The 25,683-nt window shown below is 42.4% G+C and overlaps 1 long non-coding RNA gene across 3 annotated transcripts in view; it reads right to left on the bottom strand.

Annotated features, from left to right (window-relative positions):
* The window catches only part of LOC114691775, a 62,641-nt gene that overhangs the window by 35,519 nt on the left and 1,439 nt on the right, over positions 1 to 25,683 (bottom strand). The window contains exons 1-2 of one of the 3 annotated variants that reach the window (XR_003734271.2): positions 22,663 to 22,880; positions 12,985 to 13,203 (exon numbers count right to left, since the gene is read on the bottom strand). This is a non-coding gene — a long non-coding RNA (uncharacterized LOC114691775). Of the gene's footprint in view, positions 1 to 12,984; positions 13,204 to 22,662; positions 22,881 to 25,683 lie in introns of those variants that run through there. The other 2 variants (XR_003734270.2, XR_003734273.2) reach the window with 2 other exon arrangements.

Raw genomic sequence — 25,683 nt, 5'->3', positions numbered from 1 at the left:
AACTGGCCAATATAGCTAAAACACTTAAGGCATTATTCTTCTGGTTATGTGACATCAATAACATTTTACATCAATTGTGATGCAAATTAACAATTAAAAACACATTTGAGAGGAGAGGGTAGTGGATAAAGCGAAAGATGTCAGATCACCTGAATTAAATCCAACGTTACTGTTTTCTCAGGCAAATTAATTAATCTCTGCCTCATGTCCATCCTGTATAAAGGAAGGTGCTACTTCATGGCAAGTGAACATGGAGGAAAGGAGGGAATTAAGAAATAAAGAGTTCAGTCACAGACACCCCAGCATGACCAATTGCTCCAGAGAAGGCAGGGGAGACTGGGGAGATACAGACAGGTGTGAGGAAACCCAGAGTGTAGTGCGATGGCAGACCATGAGGAACTGGATCACAGGAGTCCCTGGGATCAGCTTCGTCAAACTCCCTGACAGAGACACACAAGGTGAGGACGAGGGACGGACCACTGCATTTGGTATCATGGAAATAACTGCACCGTGACAGGAATCAGTTCTTTGGTGTGCTATGAGAGACGGCCTGGTGGGAACGCTGATGACAGACAGCGAGGAGCCAAGACCACTGAGCATCCAGCACCATCCACAGTCCCTCGACTTCTGACGTCTACACTGTGCTTCTCATCGTCTCAATTCCAGGACCAGTCACAAGCCTTGCTGGTCTCATCTTTTCTTGACCACCTTCCTCCACCTCTCCTTTTCCCACAGCCCTGCAGGGAAGCTAGGCTAAGCACTTTCCTCTCTGCGTCTACAACTGCCCACCTGGACATCGCTGGGGGAGGGAAAAAGTTTGCAAGGACACGGTGACAGCCCTTTTGACGGGTTTCACAGCAAAGAAAATTCGTGTCAGGGAAGCTCTAACCAGTGAGAGGCTGAAGCGAAGACTTGACTTTGCAGGGAAGAAGTAGCTTTGTGTCTGCATGGTGGCAGGAGTAACCCAGGAAAGTGCAAAGTGAAATACGGAAAAGACGAGTAGAACACAGCTCGTCTGTAGCTGTCAGCTGTGAAGCAGAGAGTCGGGGCTCAGAGATGGGTAGATGTGGGGGGGAATGCTACCCAAGTTCTTTCTGTTGCTTCTGCTTTCCTGCTGAAGAGGTTGAAAGAGAGAGGGTGCAAACTATGAAGTAGATGCCTAGAAGGAGGGGAGACAGGCAGGGCCCCCAAAACTGCTCTTGTGTATTTTTGCTCACAGTTACCTGAGACCAGTCAGCGTGGACTGTCGGGTTTTCCTCCGGCAGTACTGAAATGGACAGTCAGGGGCTACGAGAAGAAAACACTTAAGTCTAATAAAGATGTCAAAAGGAAGGTTCGTGCTTAGGGGTTCTGATTCCACAGCAGTAGGACAGAGGTGTCCAAAGCTGGATGCGAGTGGGAACGGGTTTTAGTTGGAGAACTCAAGAACAAAAAGTTGAAATTATGGAAGATTTACACGTTCAGTGGTCATGAAAGTCTAGGATACAAAACCTTGTAAGAGGCTAGAAACAACCATTGAAAGCTTCAGAGAATTAATGGGGTCAAGTTTTCTTGGACAGATTTATGTTTGTATTAAAATTAGCAAGAATCATGAGGTTATTGGTTGTAACAAGAAGGAAATAAATGTAAAACTGGAAGAAAGTAAGAGAAAATGACTGGAAGGTCATGTGACCACACGTAAGTGATGGTGAGGAATAAATGATGGTGTAAGATTCAGTGTTGAACACTGGAGGCAGGAGGTTTGTATGGAAACAGCAGGGAAGTCCTCCAGCTGAAGCAGTGAAGTCCTCCAGCTGAAGGCTCGGTGGTGATGGGGATCGGGAAGAGTGACCCAGCTGCAAACAGGAAGGCTGAAGGAACAAGGTTCCCCTCAGACTGAGAAAGATGATAAGATGGAGATGCAGGAGACTTTGCATCCAATAGAGCTGGAGGACCAGAGGGAAATGTAGAACTGCAGGGACTAGAGAACGAGGGGAGGAGAGAACAGAATGCGAGCAGATGGTGCTCTGTGGGGATTAGAGGGTGGAAGAGGAAGGCTGACCTGGATATCTGGGGGCTTCTCTGAGAGCTGACAGAAATAGATACAAATGGAATAACAGAGCAGCCACGGTAGACTGGAGGCAGATGCTGCAGGGCTGGGGGTGTTAGCAGGGAGGGAAGGGTGGATTTCTAGGGCCTCCTGACAAGGAGGCTAGAACACTCTTGGTTGGATGCATGTGGCTTAATGCAACAGTTTTCTTAGTCAGTGAAGGGACAGTTTTCTTTTAAGCATATACGAGCTGTACTGACTCCCACTGGTGGACATAAGAGTCCTGAAGTTAGTAGATACCACACAAGCTGTCCCTTCTGTCCTATGTTATTGTTCAACCAGGGTAATGGCTATGGTAAAGAGAATTTTGAGAGTTAGAACACACAGTGACATCATGGAAGACCAACAAAAATAAGGTTTATTTCCCCCAGAAGATTCTGCCTTGTCTATTTCTCTCCAATGTGGTTATCCAACTAACTCACTTTTCTCCCAATGAATACATCGATGCACAAGGAAGAAAACGGCATGGGGAACTGTATCATCCAAGTCACTCATAGCCACCCAAAACACGTGAAGGAGAGATTAACATATAGACAGTTACAAAAGGAAACTTGAACAAGGAACCATGGTGCACCCTGAGGCTAGCAGCAGCATGAAATGAATGCATTCCTCAAGCAAGTCCAAAAACCAATAGTACTTGTTAGGCTTAGAAGCAGCTAAAACCCTCTACACAGAAAATGCAACCATTGCTCATCCGTGTCTTAACAAGCTTTCAAAATGAACCACACAGCACTTGTATCTTTCTTCCACCTCCTAATATCCTGTTGATGTCATTCATTGCCCAAACCCAACTGAGGACCAGAGAGCAAAGAAACTCGTTATTGTCATCGTTAAAATCATCTGCCTGTGCTGACAACAGGATGAAGAAGGGAGAAGAGGGAGAATGATCTGGAGAGATGAATAGAGAATGTCTACCATAGGAGTCAGTGCACATGAGAGACTTCAACAAAACCAAAAGGGACAGAAAACGGAGAATAACTAACTACTGATGCAGCAGCAGGAAACTAGAGGATACTATTGGTTGACTATAAGATGTCCCCCATAGGCTCACGTCTTTGAACACTTGGTCCCCAGATTGTAACCTTGTCTTGGGAGGTTGTTGAAACATTAGCTAGCTAACACAGGCCACATGAGATGGGCCTTTGAGGGCTATAACTCAGACCTACTTCTGAGTTAGTCTGTCTTCTTCATATTGGCATAATGTGACCAACTTACCTCACACCTCCACCATGCAGACAGAAGCAAGCCGCAATGTCAGGCCTTCCCTGTCATGATGGACTGTTCCTTCTGAACTGTGAGCCACAACAAGCCGATCTTCTCTTGAGTTGCTTCCATTGGGTATTTATTCTGACACAAAGACAGGAAAAGCAACCAGCACAAGGGACGTCTGAGTCCCAGTGAGAAAACTCGAACTGTGCTGAAGGAGAGGCCATGCCTCCGCTCTGCTTCCTAGCATCCCTAATATTGGGAATCCTCATGAGACCAAAACCAAGGAGACCCCAAGTGGTTAGAACATTTAGTTTCATGTGAAGAATGCTGAGTATCAGAAGGTAACGATTCAATGCCTTCTAAGTTCTAAAGAAAATGTTTAACTCAGTACATTCTACGTAGTCAAATAATGAAAATGTGGACAAGGGGCTGACGGCACAGCTCAGTAGAGCAATTGTGTAGCATGTATGAGCCCCTAGGCTCAATTCCCAGAATCACATAAACCGGGTGTGCTGGTACATACCTGTAATCCTAGTGCTGTGGGAATGGAGGCCAGAGAATCACAAGTTCAAAGTAACCTTTGGCTACATGGAAAGTCTGAGGCCAGTTTGGGGCATGAAACCCTGTCCAAAAGGGGATGGTTATGTGAACCAGCTTGTTTCCACTGTTCTCCTTCAAAAATGTGTGTCTGCTTCCCGTGCTCCCCATCTTAACTCAACTGGTCATAATTCAAAAAGATAGAACTTAATTTACACACCCTGAATGCAAGTATACACACACACACACACACACACACACACACACACACACACACGCACACGCACGCACGCACACACGCGCGCACACACACGTGTGCGCACACGCACATACACACAGACACTTTTTGTCACTGAGTTGACTCATTCTTTGTTCTAAGCTCTGTTAACCGTCCCCTCCTCTACTTTCCCAGAGTCTTCCTTTCAGCTTTCATTATCATAATGGCCTCTTAAGTGGGCTCCCTCTCCACTTCCCAACATACCAATCAATATTCACCCTCTGCCAAGGGACTTTTCTAAGTGTATATTGTATAGTCCCTTAATCTTATCTGAAACTCATCAATTGATCACCCTTTCATAATAAAACTCAAATTCCTTAGCATGACACATAAAAACCTAAACATACCCCCAGAGATATCTTACGTTCCAGTCACACCAATCTTTACGCATTTCCCCAATAGAGCAAGATTTTATATTTTATATTGGGAATTCGACATAATACAATCAATTAATTATGAACCCTGTTTGCATTGTGTAAACCATCATTGATTACGAGTCAGTCTGCACTAGGCATTAATAGCTGACCAACAAAGAAGGAAGCAAAATGAGCCTCCCACAGACAAAGCATGAGAGCACATGTCTGCCTTGAGCAGATGGCCGGGGGCTCTGCCAGCCTCTTTCTTTGGAATTCTATTCTTGGGTTCTGTTTTCCCTTTGGCACCCATGATCAATTCAGGGAGCACTCGTGTGAGGTCAGGGCCCAGGGACAGAAGGGCCAGAGGCTGTGTATGCCAAAGAGTAAACACACACACACACAAAAATGTAGTTTAGATTTCTCCTATTTTGATTGTTTTTTTATTCATGATACAAAAATATACTCAGAACAATGGCTCATGTACTATTTAAATTTCTGCAGGAAGGAAAATGAATTTTATATTAAGATTTTGAAGCTCTCTGTCACATAAGCTGTTTCCATTGAAAAATTACCATCTGACTTTGATGCTGGGGGATTATTAGAAGCACTACCCAGCAGAGTACTTCCTCTGCCTAGTTAACCAGCTGGTCCTCCATTAGTAAAGATATCATTACTTTTGGAAAGCTATTTCTCTGATCTTTCCAGCAGAAATTCAGTATGTTTTAAATCTGCTGCCATGACACTCTGGGCAGAGTTCTCTCTTTAAACTTAGTAGTTAGCACTCTGCATTCCTATCTTAATTTCATGTTTCATCCCTCTGTCCCAGTGCTGACCATTCAGAGAAAGAACTGAGAGAAGCCTTCCTTCATCCCCATATCACCTTAGGATCAGATGATACTCCATACAGGACACAAAATTTTTGTTAAAAAGAACTGATAGAGATGCTAGGCAGGGTGGCCCTTGACTATAATACCAGAACATTGTAGGCTGAGGCAGGAGGATTGCCATGAGTTTGAGGTCAGCCTGTGCTAAAAGAAGAAGATGGAGGAAGAGAAGGAGGAAGAAGAGAAGAAGGATGAGCAGAAGAAGGAAGAAGGATGAGAGAGAGGAGGAGGATGGGGAGGAGAAGGAGGAGGAGGAGAAGGAGAAGAAAAGGGAGGAGGAGGAGAAGAAGAAGAAATTGTTACAGATTACTATGTGAAACATACAGACTGTACAATTGTAATTCTTATTGATTTTTTTCCAAATTATAAATGAACCATCTTCCTAAAAACCTGCCCTAGGGGTCTACATTTCTAAGTTATAATAATGGTTTCCAGCATTCACTTGATAATCCACATGTAAATACCACAGAAGACTACCCTGTTAACTTTATATTTGGGGAGATTCTTCTGTGCCATTTCCTGGGGAGACATAAAAAATACATCTACTCACCCCAGATGAGGCATCTAGAATAGACCAAAAATACAATTCCACCCCAGTCTAGCTTGGTGAACTAATGAATTTCTTGGGGTCACTTATAGGAGTTTAAGTGAGGGGTTTCTTGTGGGAACATGAATGACTCAAAGGCAGCTGCAGTACAAAAAAACCTACCCCAGCACAGGTGATAGTTTAGGAACTCCACATCCCAGCAGTTCCCTGCGATGACTTGCAGGCACCTCCACCAGGCTCCTCTCCTTAGCAACTGTTTATGGGGTATACAACTTGGGGAGTGGCCTCGACAATCTTGCAACTTCCTCAACCTTGTGAGTCTTGTAAGTTTCATGAGCTTCCTAAGCCTTGTAATTCTGTTGATGTCTCGATTCCCCAGAGCCTCACTTCCCCACACCAGGAGAGAATGCTTCCGTTTGGAAAGAATCACTGCACAATGGTGCTGTTCTGCAGGTCAACCATGATCCATCTTGCCTGATTAAAAGGGTTATTGGCATTGTCCTCTAAAAATCTGATTTTCCTGCCAAACTGGGAAGACATTTAGAAATCAATAGCTCACAAATTATGCTGATAGCTCCAAACGAGTTTTGTCAGGGAAGTGCCATTAGTGGGAGTTCCTGGATGACACACAGCATCTATGCTCTCCCCATACACCGCACACTAAGTCAACTGTGTGTGCCTATTTGCGCATTTGTTTATTAATATCTATATTCACCTTCTTTTAAAATAATCATATACATGTGACCAGCTAAGAACATTACTAGTGCCAGTGTTTCAGGGCCCTCACAATGGGTGGTATACAGCATCAGGTAATGGTATCATTGATCTAATTCAGCAACATAGATTTATGATGGTTTCCAATAAGATCACAAATATTATATCTCATAGTTTGTGGTCAGAAAGCATGGAACCACTCTATCTGTGAGTCTATATGTAGAAAACAAAGAGAAGTTTCTAAAAGTGTTTGTTTATATAACCAAACGACTTGTAAGTTTTCTAAAGTTGAATTGCTATAGCTGATGAGTCAAAAGCAGAACATTACAGAGAGCATATTGCACCATGGGGAATGTCAATGGCTATAGCAGAGCAAACTAAAAACAGACGCCTCATCCTGTGTGTAAAGTCTGCCTCGACAACGTGAAAAATCAAGTTATTCTGTAGAACTGTAGAACAGGGGATGACACAAAGGAGCATGAAGACATTTCGGAGGTCATGAAAATGTCACATATTTTTATTATGGTTGATGATTATTTGGGTAGATATATTTGTCAAAAATATTCAAATGTGAAGAACAATGTATTTTATTTTCTCTAAGTTACACCTCAGTAGAGGAGTTTTTAAAAATCAATAGTGAAGCAAAGCAAAGCTCTTATTGGTTTTTTCCAAGCTCTATCAAGTTGCTCTTTTAAGTATTTATAGTCATTAAGGCTGAGAACTATATTGTTGTAGTAACTGTTCTTTGCCAGATTTCCTCATGGTTTAAAAATAATGTATGTAAATCTCATTAAGTGAGTAACATCATGAAATTTCTTTCTGTATGAAGATAAATTGTGAATATGCTTAGCTTTGTAAAATGACTAGGCTTCTCATGTATATTAATATGTATATCAAATTTCATATCTGTAACAGTTTACCATCCAGTGACAAGGCCTATTCAAAAGAAATGCAAATGGCTGATAAACTTGTATATTCACAAATCCAGTTAAGCCCTGTATTACAATAAGGTAGAGAAACTGTCACATCAAAATGGATGGACTTAGAAGTACAGATGAACTTTGATAGTGACACTTATCATCTAGACGCCCGAAGACAAAATCCCTACAGGTAACAATTATTGCTTGACACTACATTTGGTGAAGGTTCATGATACAGTACGTGAAGCCCTTCTCATGCAAGACCTCACATCATCTTTTAAATGCCGCCTTCTTTCTATCATTTTTCTTTGTGAGTTTTGACCTCCCAAGACAAAAATTTCTTTAAATAAAAATGGAACTATTTCCCACCATTCTTAGCATCTCTCGATTGGATGCATCCACACAAGGCTTTGATGCACTATGTCTGGAAACAGGCTAAGCAGTGAGCATCTGTTTTCCTGGTGCAAGAGATGATTGAGAGACAGCAGAGAGCATTGAAGAGGAACAGAATAGTCAGCATCCAGAGCAGTTGTAGAGACTGGGGTCCTGCCATCAAAAGTCTGGACTGTAGCCACTGTGCCCGTGGGAGCAGTTTCTACAACAGGAGAATTCCACAAGGCACTTCTAGAGCGGGACAGCACCAGTGGTCTGTTCGCTGGGCCACTAGACAAAGTTCATTAAAATTTGTTTGATTTCGCTGTTATCTGTTCCTCTGCTACTGTATATGCTTCCTTATAATGCAGGCCTTGCCTAACTTGTTCATCACCAATGACTGTCCCTCTACATAACTGCACTGCCCATGACTGTATACCAGTGACAATAACCACACATAACTACATATGGATGTACCCAGAACAGTAGATGGCAGTTACATAGAGGTGTAAACACTGGCTAGGGCTCGGGAACGTTGCAGCAGAGGGGACAGAAAGATTTTAAAAGCCAGAGGATCTAGGCGGTGGTGGCGCGTGTCTTTAATGCCAGCACTTGGGAGGCAGAATCAGGCAGACCTCTGAGTTCGAGGCCAGTCTGGTCTACAGATGAAGTTCCAGGACATCCAGGGCTACCCAGAGAAACCCTGTCTCAAACAACAACAACAAAGAGCCAGAGGATCAGTAAATTTGCTATGAGACTGTGTCTCCTAGGAATGCCAGGTGATACACCAATAAAATATCACTAACATGACCATCTAACCAGGAGCTGAAAAAGAACATCAACATGTAAAGTAGACAGTGGAAATCCCAGGAGACCTCAGTCCCACACAAAGAATTACAAGCAACTAGGGAATGCTCAGAGTGGGAGAAAGTCTTCCCTAAGGAAGAGCATACCAGTTGGTTACCCAAAACCAAAAGGTCAGCCCCAAAAGACACACATACAAGTAACGTTATACAGACTGACTAGATTTTATATGTGTGTGTGTATGTATGTATGTGTATGTATATATGTGTGTATGTATGTATGTATACATGTACATATATGTATGAAACAGTTAATGAAAACAGTTCATGAATTTGAAAGAGAAAAAGGAGGGGTATATGGGAGGGTGCAGATGGAGGAAAGTGAAGGGGAGTGATGTGATGATATTATAATCTTAAAATAAAAGAAAAGGAAAAAACACTGAAGCAGTGAAGCTGGCACTGGTGGACAATAAAGGTCGTTCATGTTCCCCCCGTGCAGGCAGCATGAGTGCCACAGAGACACTGGGGTGGACAACGTCTGCTTGTGGCCCAGAGTCAGAGGATGGAATAATAATGGAACTTGTTGTCACACAATTCGGTATAGTTAGAAAAAGCTAAACTCTTGCACAGTTTCTAGATTTTACCATAGAGGCCAAAAGAGGTCAATGAGAACATGCCAATGGAAAATGTCCTTGGTAAATATCATTGCCGAAGCATCAATTCTGTGCCACACATGCCTGCATGCATTAATTCACAGGAAACTTACAACAGCCCTTTGGATGAAGCCCAATGGCCCAAACAGTGTTTTAGATAAGCAGTTAATGAGTGAGGATAACTCAGGCAGTGATAACACGAGTGGAGGTATTAAGTTCTACAGCTTAAAGCCTTCGAGTTTTTAAAAGAGGGTCAAGAACAGTGAAAGGACAAGCAGGAAAATGTGTGTGGAAGTTCACTATCAAGGTGCTGCAAACCCAGAGACCTGGAAGTGACCGGGAGCTGATTGGGAGAGTGCAAAGTTAGTGGTGGAAGTCTGAACGGTTTTAATAGAACACATCAATCACAAGTCTTTACTCTGTACAAAGTGCTACCAAACAGGCACAAACGATTAACCTGACAATGGACAATGTGAGATGATACACACACACACACACACACACACACACACACACACACACACACACACACATTGGTAACTAAATCAAACTTGTAACTTATTGGAATTTAAGTGTTACCTTCTTTTTGTTGTTTTAAAACCATTCTCATAATGAATCTACAAAAAGTACTCCTCATGTCAGTCTCCTTAGGGTAAACCTCCAAAGCCAGCTGGCTTGAGAGACCCACAGAGGAAGGAGGGCACAGAGAATACGACCACACAAATATGGAGGGACAAGAAGAAACACGTGGAAGCTGAAATTATTATCTCATAAACCTACTCAAGCTTTAGACCCGAGATGGCTTTTAAACGGCCCCAAGCCAAGCAACGCAGGAGCTCTCCCACGTTCCTGAACAAGTCCCTCAGTTAGCGCATGCCTCCATGGTGCTTTGTAGACCTGCAGCCTGAAATCTGAACAAACGTTCTGCCCCACTGCTTCCCTCTTCTTCAGCAAGGTGTCCCTGCTGGCTTCCACCCCGGGGACTTTGTTTCATGCTTGCGTTCACATCCAGTTAAATGCTAATTGTTCTTTAATATCGCCGTTCCGATCTTCTTCCCCGAATTATGACAACATTGCACTAGGGAACAAGATTTGAGTAAGGAGGCAAAGGCTTAACTCAGAGAATAAAGATAGAGTCAGCGGTGCTGGATTCTGCATCCTGTCAAGCCTCTGAAAGCAGAACTTGGGAGCTTGATGTGAATACATTAAAGTTTCATTTGGTTCTTTTTTTTTTTAAAACCTTTTTATTATTAGCTAGTATAACAAGTATGAGTGTGCACATATACCTGTGTGTGCACACACAGACACACAGACACACAGACACACACACACACACACACACAACATGCTTTCTTTTATTTATTCTTGCATTCATTCATTCATTCATTCATTCACCCACTCAGCATTTATGGAAGCACTCCCTCTATTCTACATAACTGCAGTAATTCCTCAGAAACTTTATTTTTTCCTTTATGAATAGCTAAATGTAAAGTTAATCATTGTCCAATATTCCTCTATATTATCTTCCCCAAACTAGTTTCAGTACTAAAAAATGAGACTATTGAGACATTAATTTTGCTGTGAATCTCAGCACTGACTATTAACATTATATTGCCTTGCCAGAGTTTGTGGTTCTTCAAGGTTTAATAAGCATCTGCTACGTGCTAGATACTGTGTCTGGGGCAGGTCAGTGTCTGAGTGTGAGATACGGTATCACTCCCCTAACAAGGCTTGTGGGGGGTCCTATTATAAATAGTCCAACCTACCTTCCAGTCACATTTTTTTTTTTGTTTTTTGTTTTTTGTTTTTCGAGACAAGGTTTCTCTGCGTAGCTTTGCGCCTTTCCTGGAACTCACTTGGTAGCCCAAGCTGGCCTCGAACTCACAGAGATCCACCTGCCTCTACCTCCCGAGTGCTGGGGTTAAAGGCGTGCGCCACCACCGCCCAGCCCAGTCACATTTTTATGTTGCTATGCACTCGTGGGTTATATTCCAGCTATATTAAACGATTTCCCCAGTTAGGTGGAACTTAAGCTTTAGATTTTATATTCTACTGTTTCCATATCTGACGCTAATTTAATGAGGTATTGATGTCTAAGAACTCTGTGTAACCCAGGAAAAATGCAAAACAATCATAGATATGGTGATTGTGTTATGCATGTATGTGCATGTGTGTGTGTGTGCATGTGTGTGTGTGCATGTGTGTGTGTGCATGTGTGTGTGTGTGTGTGTGTTGGAGGGCTTCTCACAGGAGCAATGACAGAATCATGGACAACCCACCTGTGTCTGCACCACTTTTCTCTCCCTCCGCCAACAATCATTAATTAATAAAACTCACAGAGGGTCAGGGTCTCTTGGGCTTCTCTTTCTTCCCTGAGAGGATGTGAATGAGCCTGGTTTTGTGCAGGTAACCTCAGCTACTGAGTGTTCAATGGTGTGGTGACCAGGCATGCCTAGAAGACAACATCCCACCACATTTCACCCTTTCCTCTGTCTCATACATTCTTCGAACCTCCTCTTCCATGATGCTCCCCCGGCCTTGGAGGGGTGATGCGACTGTCCCATTTAAGACTGAGCATTCGACAGTCATTTATTCTCAGTTATGAGTCTCTGTAGTAACCACTGCCCACTGCAAAAGGAAGCTTCTCTGACCGAAGCTGACAGCAGCCCTAATCTACAATAATAAACGTAAACATGTAGGAAGAAATTTAACGTGCACAGAATTTCCATCTAGTAAAACAGCAGCAGCAACTTCTGGCCAGGTTTATAGGACCTGGTGTGAATCCCCACCTGTGGAATGAACCTTTATCCAATTAGAGAGTAGCAGACTACTCCCGTAACAGTCGTGGCATTATTGGACCAGTGGGCACAGAACAGTCATTTTGTGTAGACTTTCAAGCAGAGAAATTGAATAGTTTTTTTTTTTCTTAATGGAGAGAAAAGGAACATATTTAATGTTTTTCTCACAATTTCAGAACCTAGATATTACCACAGTTAGAGTGAGTACTAAAAAATAGAATGCGACTATAGTGCAAATATTTGAAGGAAGAACTATGTCCAACATATCCATGCTAATCTATGTATGTCTTAGAGGCAGAAATGCACAGAGAACAGAATGACTAGATCTGAAGGCTACGAGGCCTGAGATAGAGTCCTGGGGCTCTCCAGTACCAGATGCCACACTCCTCAAGTTCCCCAGTCTGTAAGGTGTGGTTAGCCTTAGTGCTGCTGTGAAAATTGAACAAGAGGTTAATCACAAACAGCACACAGAATCTGATGCATCCTTTCTAATGCATTTTATTTTTCTATCTTCTAAAGTGGCAACTAAGTTTAATTAAGCTAACCTGATATCTTGCATTTTCAGATTGTTCCTTATAATTGGGCAAAACCAAGAACTTGGCTTTGGAGAAGGAAAGGAACAACAATGTCTTATTGGGAAATAGAGACTAATTGAGTGTTTTCTTTTCTAAAATATGGCAAATTAGAAACTTGCATCTTGGAATTCCAACCTCTTCTTTGCTGTATCTGACCCAGGGATGGAGTGCTTGTCTCCTGATGTGGCGTTCCTGTCACTGTACCGAACACACTAGGTGCTGTGACTTCCCATGCAAACCTCCCTTTTACCTTTTGGCTTCTGCTCTTATCTGTCCTCCAAAAGAACAGACTCCATGTTGCTGACTTCTCCATCACCATGACAAAGGCTCCACTCAGTTCAGAGAAGCTTCTTCTCACAGTAGATGGGAACGAATGCAGAGACCCACAGCTGGACAGTAACAGACATTGGAGCACCTAGTCATAAATGGGATGTCTTCATCAAACCCTCCCCTCAGGGCTCAGGGATCTCTGAGGGAAAGGGATAGGAAAGAGTGTAAGAGGCAAGGAAACAGTGTCCCCCAGACACGACAGGACTGGTGCACACACGACCTCACACCAACTATGGCAGCAAGCACAGGAACTGCACAGGTTCAGGCGAGACAGGGTCCCAGCACCGAGAAGGAGAAGTCAACATGGGGACCCACCCCTAACCAAGAAGCTGGCTGCAAATGATGGCTTCCAACACCTGGAAAATCAGCTTTCTCCAATGGAGTGTCTGTCACTGGGTATACCAACCACACTCCAGGGCAGGCCCCATGCCCAGGAGGAGTTGGCTAACAAGAAATGAACTCAATGGTATTTTGTGGACTTCTTTTTCATTTTGCTTTGTTTTGGCCTTTTTTTTTTTTTTTTTTTTTTTTTTTTTTTTTTTTTTTGTCTTATAGGGGAGGAGTTGTGGTTTTTTTAAGAGAGAAAGAAAAACATAAAGTTGGGTAAGTATAGAGATGAGGGAGATCTGGGAGGAATTGGGCGAGGCAATAATGTGATCAAAATACATTGTATGAAAAAAATTTTAGCTAAAGAAAAATGCTCAGTAAAAGATTTGAATAAATGATCACTAGTGAACTGACTTAGGGGGTATTGTATGGGTGTGTGTTTGGATGTATGGGCATACATGTGAACAGGTGTACATGTGCACACATGCGTGAAGACCAGGTTGACATTAGTATCCTCCACCTTATTTTTGGAGACAGTCTTTCAAGGAACCTGGAGCTTGGCACTTCATCCAAAGCCGGAAAGTTCGAGAGACCCATCTATCTCCCTGACTCCCAGTGCTGGGGCTACAGGTACCATGTGTATGAGAGTGCTGAGGCCCTGGACTCAGTTTCTCATGCCTGTGCAGCACAGCCAACTCTCCAGGCCTAAATAATTAATTAGACTTGATGCTAAGTGAATCAGGGCTGTGCAGGATAAACACTGGTATTTTGAAGAACAGTTTGTGAACGCTTTCCTCAGTTCGCATGAAAGGTCAGATCACGATTCCCATTCTAACTGATGGTAGACCTGACTCTGCCAGCAACGTTACTTTGGTTCTCATAATATGACCCATGCAATTAAATTAAAGGAGCTAAGAAGTCATATTAGCATTTTACATTGTCCAAGGGATTCAAGTTAATTGACTCGATTATTTAAGCCAGCTTAACAATACTTCCACTCAGAGACTTTTCTCCCTCTTGAGTGTCTCAAGGCAGTTTATAAATCTTCAGTTTATAAACCTTCTTTTCCACTTTAAATAGTAAAACACAGAGACACATTCAGTTTTAATGACATTTTTCCAGTGGAAAAAAGACAGATCTTCTCTCTGAGTTTAATATGTTAGAATGCAGTTCCCGGAGCATTTCAAGTCAGTATGAAATGAAACATTGCAAAAAGTGGGAAATCGTGCTTTCTCGGGCGCAGCATGGTGTCATATACACCCCTCCCCCTCCGGGAGCCTCAAAGGACAATAAAAAGAAAACTTGCAAAAAAAAAAAAAAAAGTAATAAACCAACCACGACTGGGAAGCTTTGAAATTTGGGTCCAAAGACTATGAGTCAGAAAGAACTGGGCGCAAACTCAGAACCAACCTATTGGCCATGTGACTCCTCAGGCTGCCTAACATCTACAGTTCTTACGTTCCTTGTGTGGACAATGAAGAAAATGGCAGCAGTGCCCACGGTCTTCCCTAGGTAAGACCAAAGACTCCATGAACCGAGTAACATGTGTCCTCAGCACAGCGAGCCCTCAGTCTATACCCTCCCTCATCATGTATGCACCACCTATGGTGATTAAGTTTTGGGGTCAACGTGGAGAGTGTTTTCTAAGTCAGTGATCTTTGAATAAGTGGATCCCTGTTTATAATGTAATGGATCTCATCTAATCAGCAGAAGAAGTAATAGTTGCCCAATAGTCTAATAATAAACTTATAGTCTTCCTAAGGAAGGGACAATTCTCCAGCAGAATGCCTTCCATCTCTCTGGTCTCTGGGCTACAGCCCTCAGATTGGAACTGGGGAAGGGGGGTCACCTGGAACTCACCTCAACCAGCCATAATGCAGATATGGACTTCTATAAACACATGAGCTATAGATAGATAGATAGATAGATAGATAGATAGATAGATAGATAGATAGATGATAGACAGACAAACAGACAGATAGATAGATAGATAAGTAGATAGATAGATAGATAGATAGATAGATAGATAGATAGATAGACAGATAGATAAGTAGGTAGATAGATGATAGAAGACAGAGATATTAGGTAGGTATACAGATAATAGATCATATTCTTAAATTCTTGAAAATTCTGAAACAGAACCATATACAAACATAAAACCCTAAATTATTAAAAATAAAATTATATAAACTAGGGTATCAACATGCTTGAAATAGAAGACCCTTGGAGGCAAGCATTAACCTTGAGGTATTAGTCATCCAATAAATATCCAATAAATACTTTAAGAATCCATCCATCAGTATATTTTAGTATGGCCAGGCAAATATTGTGACATTTTTAAAGGTACATGTGAACTGAAATGCACAAGATGCAGCCTTACAAACATAATGTTAAAAAGGTGCTAAATGAAGAAGTGTTCAAATCACCAGCTACGCCAGATGGCTGAGAGCGTATATGAGTTTACCCAAATGTCAACCTAGGGAACAGAGTGTCCCAAAGGAACCGAAAGCTAGGGAGTAGATGAATCACATCTGCGGTTGTCATGGATACTGTTCATCTTATCTGTGTGAACCTGAAAACTGAAAGCACTCTAGAATAGAGTGGCTAGCTACTTAATTGAGGCCTCATCTGTTACCAAAGACTTAGGCCAATAGAGCATCCTTAATGTTTAATAAGCACTCAGAGTGGACTTGGTTTCATACAAAATGTGTCAAATGTACATATACAGTTTCCATTCTCCTGTTCAGTTGTATGTGCTAGATACCAATGGAGAATTTAAAACATCTTTAACAGCATCCCAGCCCCAGATATTCTGACTTAGAGGTTTGAGGTAGATATTCAAAAGATCCCCTATGTAAAGCTAATATTACACATAGGATTAGGAACTGTGGCTGAAGGTTCCCATAAAAAAAAAAGTCTGTTGGGTGCTCAGAAACACACTTCAGTGTCCAACTCCTTCACACTTTTCACAGTCCTTCATCTACTCAACTTAAATATTCAGAGCATGTTCTGCTATAGCTGATTCTGTCTTAGTGCCTAGGTTCTTTACTGTTCCGTAATTACTCCAGGGCTCCTGAGAGTACTCACTGAGTCTATAAAGGTAGGGATAAAGGCAAACAGGGGACTGCAAACCACATGGGTAAGAAGCTGGGTAGAGAAGGAGCTGGAGACTCACTGTTAAAAACATTTCTATTAAGTCTCAAATCAAGGACAAGTGCAGAAAAAAGGACTAATACAAGCAGAGACAAAGTTAAATTTTGTGTATTTTTAAGTGGCAAAGTGCCTAAAAATAAATGAGTTTGTGAGCATATATTGTTAAAGTCTCTGAAACATCTGTCTGTGTAGAATTAATGAATTTTCAATTCTGCTAAGTGTTTTTCTCAACTACATCTTTTTTGGTTTGTTTGGTTGTTGGTTTGGTTTGTTTGTTTGGTTTTTTTTTTTTAACTGAGGATTGAACCCAGGGCCTTGTGCTTGCTAGGCAAACCCTCTACCACTGAGCTAAATCCCCAACCCCCATTTTTTTTTTTTTGTTTTTGTTTTCGGAAAGAGAAATAAATCCTCAGGGGTTCCATTCTGCTTTTTACCGGAGTAGTGAAAGCAAGCAACGGTTTTGGTGTGGCAGACAAAGGAAATGAATGATCAGAAGGAGAAACGAAAGTTTTCTAGATCAAATCTCGGGAAGAGTTTGGCAAAATAAATATTTTTTACTGGATATTACTTATTCTACCGACCAAATCTGGAATGCATGTGTTGATATGGTTGAAATCTCAAATTTTCTCCAGGATCACGTGATAAAGATTTTGCTTCCAACAGCTGCATTCAGAAATTAAAGATATTGAAAAGTGGGGTCTTAGGGTGAAGTGTTCCAGTCTCTGGAGTGTGTGGAGGGATGATGGAATCCCAGTGCTTTCCTTCTCTTCCTCTCCACATCCAACCCTGAGGTGACGGAGCCTCCATGGCCATGACTTCCCTTCACCATGCCCTAGACCCAGCAGGACTGTCTGATCCTAGACTGGACACCTCCAGAACTGTGAGCCAAAATAAGCCTTGGCTGTCTCTGGTATGTTATGGTAGTGATGGGACACTGACTAACACATGTAGTCAAGGAAGAGACCGCTCTGCCCACAGTTACTGTGATTCATAAGCAAACAAGTAGGTGGACCAACACACCATTGTCAAATCACGAGCTAACTCAGTTCAAAGCATCCCTGATCCCAGATCCCTAAGGGGCCTTGGGTATGGCCTTATAGTTTCCCCCTCACTTGGCAAAGCTCTGAGGAAGATAGAAGACTGAATTGGCCACTTCTGGCAACAAAGGGATGAGACTCACTCTGGTTTATCTTAAAGGTACATATGGATTTTGTTCTGTTTGGTTTTGGGTTTTTTGTTTGTTTGTTTGTTTGTTGTTGTTTTTTGTTTGTTTGTTTTTGGTTTTGGTTTTGGTTTTTCGAGACAGGGTTTCTCTGTGCATCTTTGGAGCTGTCCTGGAACTCACTCTGTAGTCCAGGCTGGCCTTGCATTCACAGAAATCCGCCTGCCTCTGCCTCCCAAATACTGGGATTAAAGGCATGCACCACCACCACCGAGCTACATACAGATATATATATATCTTTGGTTTTTCGAGACAGGGTTTCTCTGTGTAGCTTTGCGCCTTTTCCTGGAACTCACTTGGTAGCCCAGGCTAGCCTCGAACTCACAGAGATCCGCCTGGCTCTGCCTCCCGAGTGCTGGGATTAAAGGTGTGCGCCACCACCACCCGGCCATACATATATTTTTAAAGGCAGAAACATTCCAGGCATCCATTCATTGAAACCGTGGACTGAACCAACAATACTCATAAGCCTCACCTTTCTTCTGTCCTTTTACATACATATTCTTAGGTGACACACCAATTGCTTTCTCATGTTCATTCTATTCCTCCCACATTATTCATAATCTATTTCTATTTGACAAACCAAACAAAAATTCAGATGCTTAAAGAATGCCAACAGGGGGCTGGAGAGATGGGTCAGCCCTGATTGTTCTTGCAAGAGGACCCAGGTTCAGTTCCCAGCACCCACATCAGACAGCTTTTACAACCAGCTCAGCAGCTCACAACTCTAGTTTCAGGGGATGCAAATACCCTCTTCTGGCTTCCACAGGCCCCTGCATATATGTGATTCACATATATACAGTTAGGTATTCATACATACACATAACATAAAACAATACATCCAAAAGAAGTTTTTAAATTTCTGACAGGATTTTGTAACCATTCTTGAACATGACACTAAAATACAAGGCAATAACAGCATGTTTTAAAGGGTGGTTTGGATGGCAACAAAGTTTAAAGTTAACTATGCATCAAAGGGCTAACTCAATGAGTAAAAGAGTCAGCTAACAAAATGGGAGAAATATTTGTAGTTGCATCTACAAGCTTGAGAGTGGTGTAAAGAAATTGCCAGTAAGTCCGGGAGAGCATCCTCAGGGTCCGTTATCCAGGAAGACAACAAGCAAGACCAGAATGACACACTCTTTTGCATTTGTTTGGGTGGTTACTATAAAACTGACAAGCATTGGTAGGGATGCGGAAGAACTGGAACTTGTCTATTCTGCTGGATGGAATACAAGATGATGTAGGTAATATGGAAAATGTGTGTGTGTGTGTGTGTGTGTGTGTGTGTGTGTGTGTGTGTGTGTGTATCTACAATGGAACCTTTAAAAGGAAGGAGATTCTGACACATACCACTGCATGGATGAAGATGCTTTATTTAAATGAAATAAGCTAATTATTTAAAAAAGTACTATATTACTTACATACATGGGGTACATAGACTAATCAAAGTCATATAGACAGAAAACAAGAATGGTGGCTGCTGTGGAGAAGGGAGATGTTTAATGGCTACAGAACTTCAGTTTTGTGTGACGAAAAGAGTTTGTAGAAATAAATGGTAGCCGTGACTGCATGGTGATGTGAGTGTACTGAAATGCCACTGAACTGTATGTTGACAAGTGTTTAGAGCAAGGTGTGATAGTGAACACCTATAACTCCAGGGCTTGCCAGACGCCCAAGAGAGGACAAACTCAGTTTGAAGCCAGTCTGTGCTGTGTATGTGAGTCCCTGACTAGTCTGGGCTACATAGTGAGCTAGGCCAGTGGGGAAGAGGAGGTATAAACTAAAATGGTGTTTTATGTATATTTGCCACAATAAAAGATTAAGAAATAGGAGCAAAAATTAAATCAACAACTCTCATTTATTGTCCTCATGAACCCACAGTTTGGGCAAGGTTATTAGCTTCGTCTGATTCTGTGTGATGTCAGCTGCGGCTGAAGATCCACCTCCAGGATGTCTCAGACATGGCTACCAAGCTGGTGCTGCTGTTGGCCAGGCACTGAGCCCAGGCTGTCAGTCAAGGGATTTAGTTCTCCCTATGGTTGACACCAGGAGCTTTCTGCATGGCCTAGTATATTGCCCTGTTTCTTAGAACAATATTCAAAGAACCAGGAGTTGAAGACTAATGGTCTCTTTAGATCCTGAAATAGTAAGGGTCATACTCATAGTATTCTATTGGTAAAATAGTCAAAATAATATAAACAAACAAACAAACAAAAAATCCACCCAACTTAAGGGGAAGAGCATAAAGGGAATAGACCTAAACTTTGGGTTAAGAAAAATTGTCACTGGGTGGTGGTAGCGCATGCCTTTAATCCCAGCACTTAGGGGGCAGAGGCAGGCTGTTCTCTGTGAGTTTGGGGCCAGTCTGGTCTACCTACATATGAGTTCCAAGACAGCCAGAGCTATGCAGTGAGACCCTGTATCAAAAACAAAAACAAAACATCCAAAAAAGAAGAATTGTCAAAGAATATGTAGTTATCTTTAGTCAGTCACACCAGTTAGCTTATTCTAGAACTTTCTTCCAGCTGATAACTTGTCCTCCTGGCTCATTATGTCGACATTTCAAAGAACTCAGTTCCTCATGCATGGCTGCCATTGGGTCTCTAGCACTCCTCTGAATATAGTGAACTGCCTGATTCTCTCTTTTTTCAGTTCATATAAGTAAGAATGAGATTGTAATTGGCTCAGATCTCTGTTTCATGTGAAGCCAAGCAGGACATAGGCACCCAATAATATATGCATTGACTGCCATTACATCCAGTGCGCATCTCCAGCACCAGCAGGCGATGGGGCTGTGTCACGTGACACAGACAATACCCATCTTTCACTCCTCTTTTTCACATATGCAGCGAGAGCCATGAGTAGAATGTGGACTATTTGTGAATATAGCAAGCACCATCTGTTTCCTAAATAAAGTAGAGCCCTTAGGAGTACAGGAAATATTCAGATATGAGCTGCTACGTAAGCTATCACTATATTCAAGATAACCCTGGTTGATTCTTGTCAACTTGACATACTTGTTGAGAGGGAATCTCAATTGAAAAATTTCCTCCAACAGATTGGTCTGTAGGCATGACTGTGAGGCATTTTCTTGATTGCTAATCGATGTAGGAGTGCCCAGCCTACTGTAGATGGTCTGTCGCTAGGCAGGGGGACCTGGGCTATATAAGAAAGGCAGCTGAATAAGGCAGGGAACAAAGCTGTAAGAAGTGTCCCTCTGTAGTGGCAGTGTCTTCCTCACTTGCTTCCCTACCTTCTTTTTGAGCAGGGTCCCTCATGGAACCTGGAGCTCACCAAATTTGCTAGACCAGCTGCTCAGCAAGACCATAGGATCTTCCCACCTCTGCCCTCCCAGCTCTGGTGTTACAGGTGCATGCCCCCATGCTGCTCTTTACAGGTCATTATGCCTGTGCAGTGGACACCTTATTCACTATGCCAGCTTCCCAGATCTTTATTTCATTGGTTTTTCTTTTACATGGTTTGTTAATTGACTTTTGTTTGTTTTTGTTTTTGTTTTTTAAAGATTATTTTCTTCTTAAGACAGCCATTCATTTTTAATGTCACATAGAAGACACTGAGATCCCACTGTGCTAAGTGGACACAGGATTAGGAAGCCTTGGCACCCCTGACATTATGGGAAAGACAATTCTTTGATGGGGGAAGCTCTCCAATGTAGGGTGCTTAGGAGCACCCCAACCTCTGTATTGTTTTTGTTTTTTAATACAGAGTTTCTCTGCGTAGTCCTGGCTGTCCTGAAACTCAGTCAAAAGTGTGTGCCACCACCACCCGGCCTTGTTATTTAACTTTAAGTGTTCCATTTCATGCCCCACCTTTATCTTAATCAGAATGAGATTTAATCTGCACAACAGATCTTTGACAGAAGATTTTTAAAAAGAGAAATGAGGGGAATGTTTTTGTGTACCGATGAAACACAGGAGAGTTTGAAACTTCAAAGACAGGCAGACAAGAGATGAGAATAATGAGTGTCAGCACCAAAGAGGCAGGCCCATGTTCATAAGAACTTAAGATACAATATGTGTACATGTGTGTACAGGCTTAGCACAAAACTAATATACACTCAAGAGGCAAGAAATACAACCAAACTCAACATCCCATCTTTTCCCAGGAATAGTGAGGTATGCTGACCCTCATGTTTCAGACACTGCTGTTTTCACCTGGGTAATGCAGAAAAATGGGTTTCCTAGGCACCCATGTTGCCCCTTCGCTTTTCTCAATGAAGCCAGAAGTATCTTAGAATTCTTAGATCCTCTATCTCTATCCCTGCTTGAAACTCTCTAGTGGGTGCCAATAGGATTAGAGTGAAAGACAAGTGTTGTTGGTTGTTTTTACTCTTTGGGGGCCCACCACCCAGCTCCCAAATAAATCGCACAGAGGCCTAGTCTTTCTTATGAATGCCTGGCCTTAGCTTGGCTTGTTTCTTGCCAGCTTTTTAAAATTTAAATTATCCCATCTATCTTTTGCTGTTGGGATTTTCCCTTTCTCTACTTTGGTATATCTTTTCTTTCCTTCTTACTCCATTTCTGGCTGGGTAGCTGTGTGGCTGTGTGGCTGGGTGGCTGGCCCCTTCTTTTATCCTCCTTCCTTTTGTCCTCTTTCTATTTATTCTATTTGCCTGCTAGCCCTTGCCTATCCTTTCTCCTGCCTTGCTATTGGCCATTCAGCTCTTTATTAGCCCATCAGGTGTTTTAGACAGGCAAAGTAGCACAGCTTCACAGAGTTAAACAAATGCAACATAAAAGAATGAAACACATCTTTGCATCATTAAAAAAAAAATTCCACAGCATAAACACATGTAACGCATCTTAAAATAATACTCCACAACAGACAAATGCCTTGCTATTGGCCAGCTAGCCCTCATGAGTTGGCCCTTACCCGTCTTTCCAAACTGGTTTTACAGCATTGCTGCCCATAATCCAGCACAACAGTGTGCTTCCTTGGATTTCTGCAGCCTTGGTTCCAATTGTGAAATCTCCACTCTGGTGACTTTAGCTCAAGAAACTTGCACTGTCCTCGCCACTCTCCGTGTTACTCCTGTTGGTATTTTATACTGCGTGTCGCCACCGGATTTGCCATAGATTTGTCTTCACCTACTAGCTTCACTACAGCCAAGACTTCACTTCTTCCAAAACCAAAACAGACCAAACACATAGCAGAAATTGTGAAGTTCAGACACAGTTCCTCAACATTTTTACATTTGTGACTTATGAATTCCATCATCAAAGATATAATAAGTCAAGGAAATGTCCAAAATATTAGCTGCATGCTTTACAGGCAGAGGTTTAAAACACTGACAGGCAGGGCCGGCTGTTAGTATGCTCTAAGAGAAAATGTCACAGATACAGCATCACATTTTTCCAGCTCGATCTTGCCCAAGTGTTCATCACATTGACACTGTGCTGTGCCCACAAAGATGAACTTCATGTTCCGGATTACAACCTAATCTTCAGCCCAGATGATAAGAAGAGTAAAATTAGCATACGGCATCTGCTGCCAGCATTTGGAAGTCATGGCTTCTGGCCAGAGCTCAGCTTATTACAGCTGAGATGTTATACTGTACAGATGTCTATCTTTCTGTCATGAAAAATTGCAGCACCACCATTTTATGGTGAGCATGAAAAATTATAAAAGCACTGTGTACGGGTATAAAGATAAATACAGTGTCCAACCTCAATGCTAATTCTACCTCTAAGAAGACATTAACAACTACAGTGATGATTGTATAGCTTGAGTATTTCTGTCCTTCTGCCCTGATGAATTTTAAAATCAAAACTGCATAGCTAAGGAAACTGGCAAGATCAACATGTGGAAGAACAGATTTAACTCCCATGTTGTCATCTTAATTAGAAAAAAAATTGCTGTTGAAACAATCTTGTTTCTATGGCTATGAGGTCAAGGGAAATTATCTTTTTCAATTTTAAAATATAAATGCTTGGATCTCTTAGAAAATCACAGTAAGTTGGGCCCAGAAGACATGATGGTCAAAGGCCCAGGTTCACACTTGTTGCATGGCAACAAGAATTTCTCCAAACTACAGGAAGTGGTCAAACACAGGCATCCAGTGGAGCATCTAACAGAGTTTTCTCTAGGAGTCAAGTCTCAGGTCTCCCAAAGATTGGTCCCATCTACATGGTTACTGTTCTCCACTTTGATCCAGGCTCACACATCATCTCACTCCTCATCTTGTCAACAAATATTTGAGTGTCTACTAAATTCTGAACACACTCATGGAGCTTACATTCTAGGCTGGAGATACTGATAATAAATAAGTATATTTTGTGGTATATTATGAATCTCTGTGTATCTCCAGCTTAGGAGAGAAAATCAAGTAACAGAAGTGGATATGAAAGAGTACATTTAAATACGATGGCTCAAATCAGGCTGGGATGCAGCTATGTATCTGGCTATCTGTAATAAGTGAGTTCTAGGGCAGAGGTGGAAACATGCCTGCCTGGAGAGTTCTAGGAATAGAGGTCAGTGAGGTCAGAGAGATGGAAGACAGAGAGGTTCTAAGAAACAAATCTCAGGCCTAGAGAGATAGCGGAATAGCTGAGTTCTTTCTGCTCTCCCAGAGTTCCAGAGCTTGGTTCCCAGAACCCACATCATGCAGCTCACAACTGCCTGTAACTCCAACTCCAAAGAATTTGACAGTCTCCTCTGCCTTCCACGGGTACCTGCACGTATGTAACATACATGCACATAGACATACACCAACAAATAAAAGTAAACCCTTAAAAAAACAGAATCAGATTGTGTGGGCTCTTGGAGTCTAGTATTAAATGTTAAGCAGTTGTGGGGGGGTAGCAGAAGGCTAGAGTTAACTGTTAAAGGAGCCTATACCTCCTTAGGATGGGCCTGCATCACAAACTCTGGTGTATTCGTGGGCTGAAAGAAGCCTGTTGGAGATCATGGCATCAGTGTGAACATATGTGCTGCATGTCCAGAAGGCCAACATCTGCAGCCACTGGTCAGTTATACGCCCTAGAGAAGGAAGCCTGAGAACTCCATTTTCATGGACACGAATGAAGCCCAAAAGAAGGCAAGTATCAGAGGACAACGTATATGAAATGCAACACTACAGAGCTTTGCATGTATCCCACTGGTCTTAGAGCATGGGCTTGAGAGGGAAAAAAAGAAGGTAGGGGTATGAGATAGCTGTGAGGGAGGATTAACTGGACATACTGGAAAATTAGATTTGACAAGAAAGCAGAGCTTTGATTCCCAGATCCCTGTCTTGGGAAATACATTGTATGTGTTGCATGAAGTTAATATTTGGGGGGTGGGGGTGGAGAGGATGAACTGACATTCGCTTCTTACTACCAGGGGAAATAATGCATTCCCTGTCAGTCACCAGGCTTAAAACATTGCCTTGTTCCTAACTCAACCCAGCATTATTAAATACTTACATAAATAATGCATCGCCTCTGCCTTCCAGGAGCTTGTTCCCTTAGCACTTCGATAATAGCACTCAAGCTCAGTACTGGAATTATGTTAATAGAAAATCTAAATTCTTCATGCTGAGAATAGATCAATTTTTAGAAGAAAGCTGGGAGAGGTAAAATATTCCTGTGCTGAGGCAACTTCAGGAAGGAAACAGCCGTTGTAGGTAGAGCTCCTTTGGGAAAGGAACCCGGCAACTGAAGTGCAGCTGAGGAGAACAGATCCGCTGTCCCTTCTTCAAACAGAAAGCCCTCAGGAAGCAGCAGCAGGAGAACCGAGAGGCGGCATGAAAGGGGGCCCTCAGGGAAGAGAGCAGAGCGGACCCTCAGGGAAGAGAGCAGAGTGGACCCTCAGTGAAGAGAGCAGAGGGGGCCCTCAGGGAAGAGAGCAGAGCAGACCCTCAGTGAAGAGAGCAGAGGGGGCCCTCAGGGAAGAGAGCAGAGCAGACCCTCAGTG

This window comes from Peromyscus leucopus, chromosome 10 (genome assembly GCF_004664715.2).
Source record: "Peromyscus leucopus breed LL Stock chromosome 10, UCI_PerLeu_2.1, whole genome shotgun sequence".
NCBI lineage: Eukaryota > Metazoa > Chordata > Mammalia > Rodentia > Cricetidae > Peromyscus > Peromyscus leucopus.
Note: the sequence above shows the minus strand (reverse complement) of the source record. Positions and strands in the feature narration are given on the sequence as shown.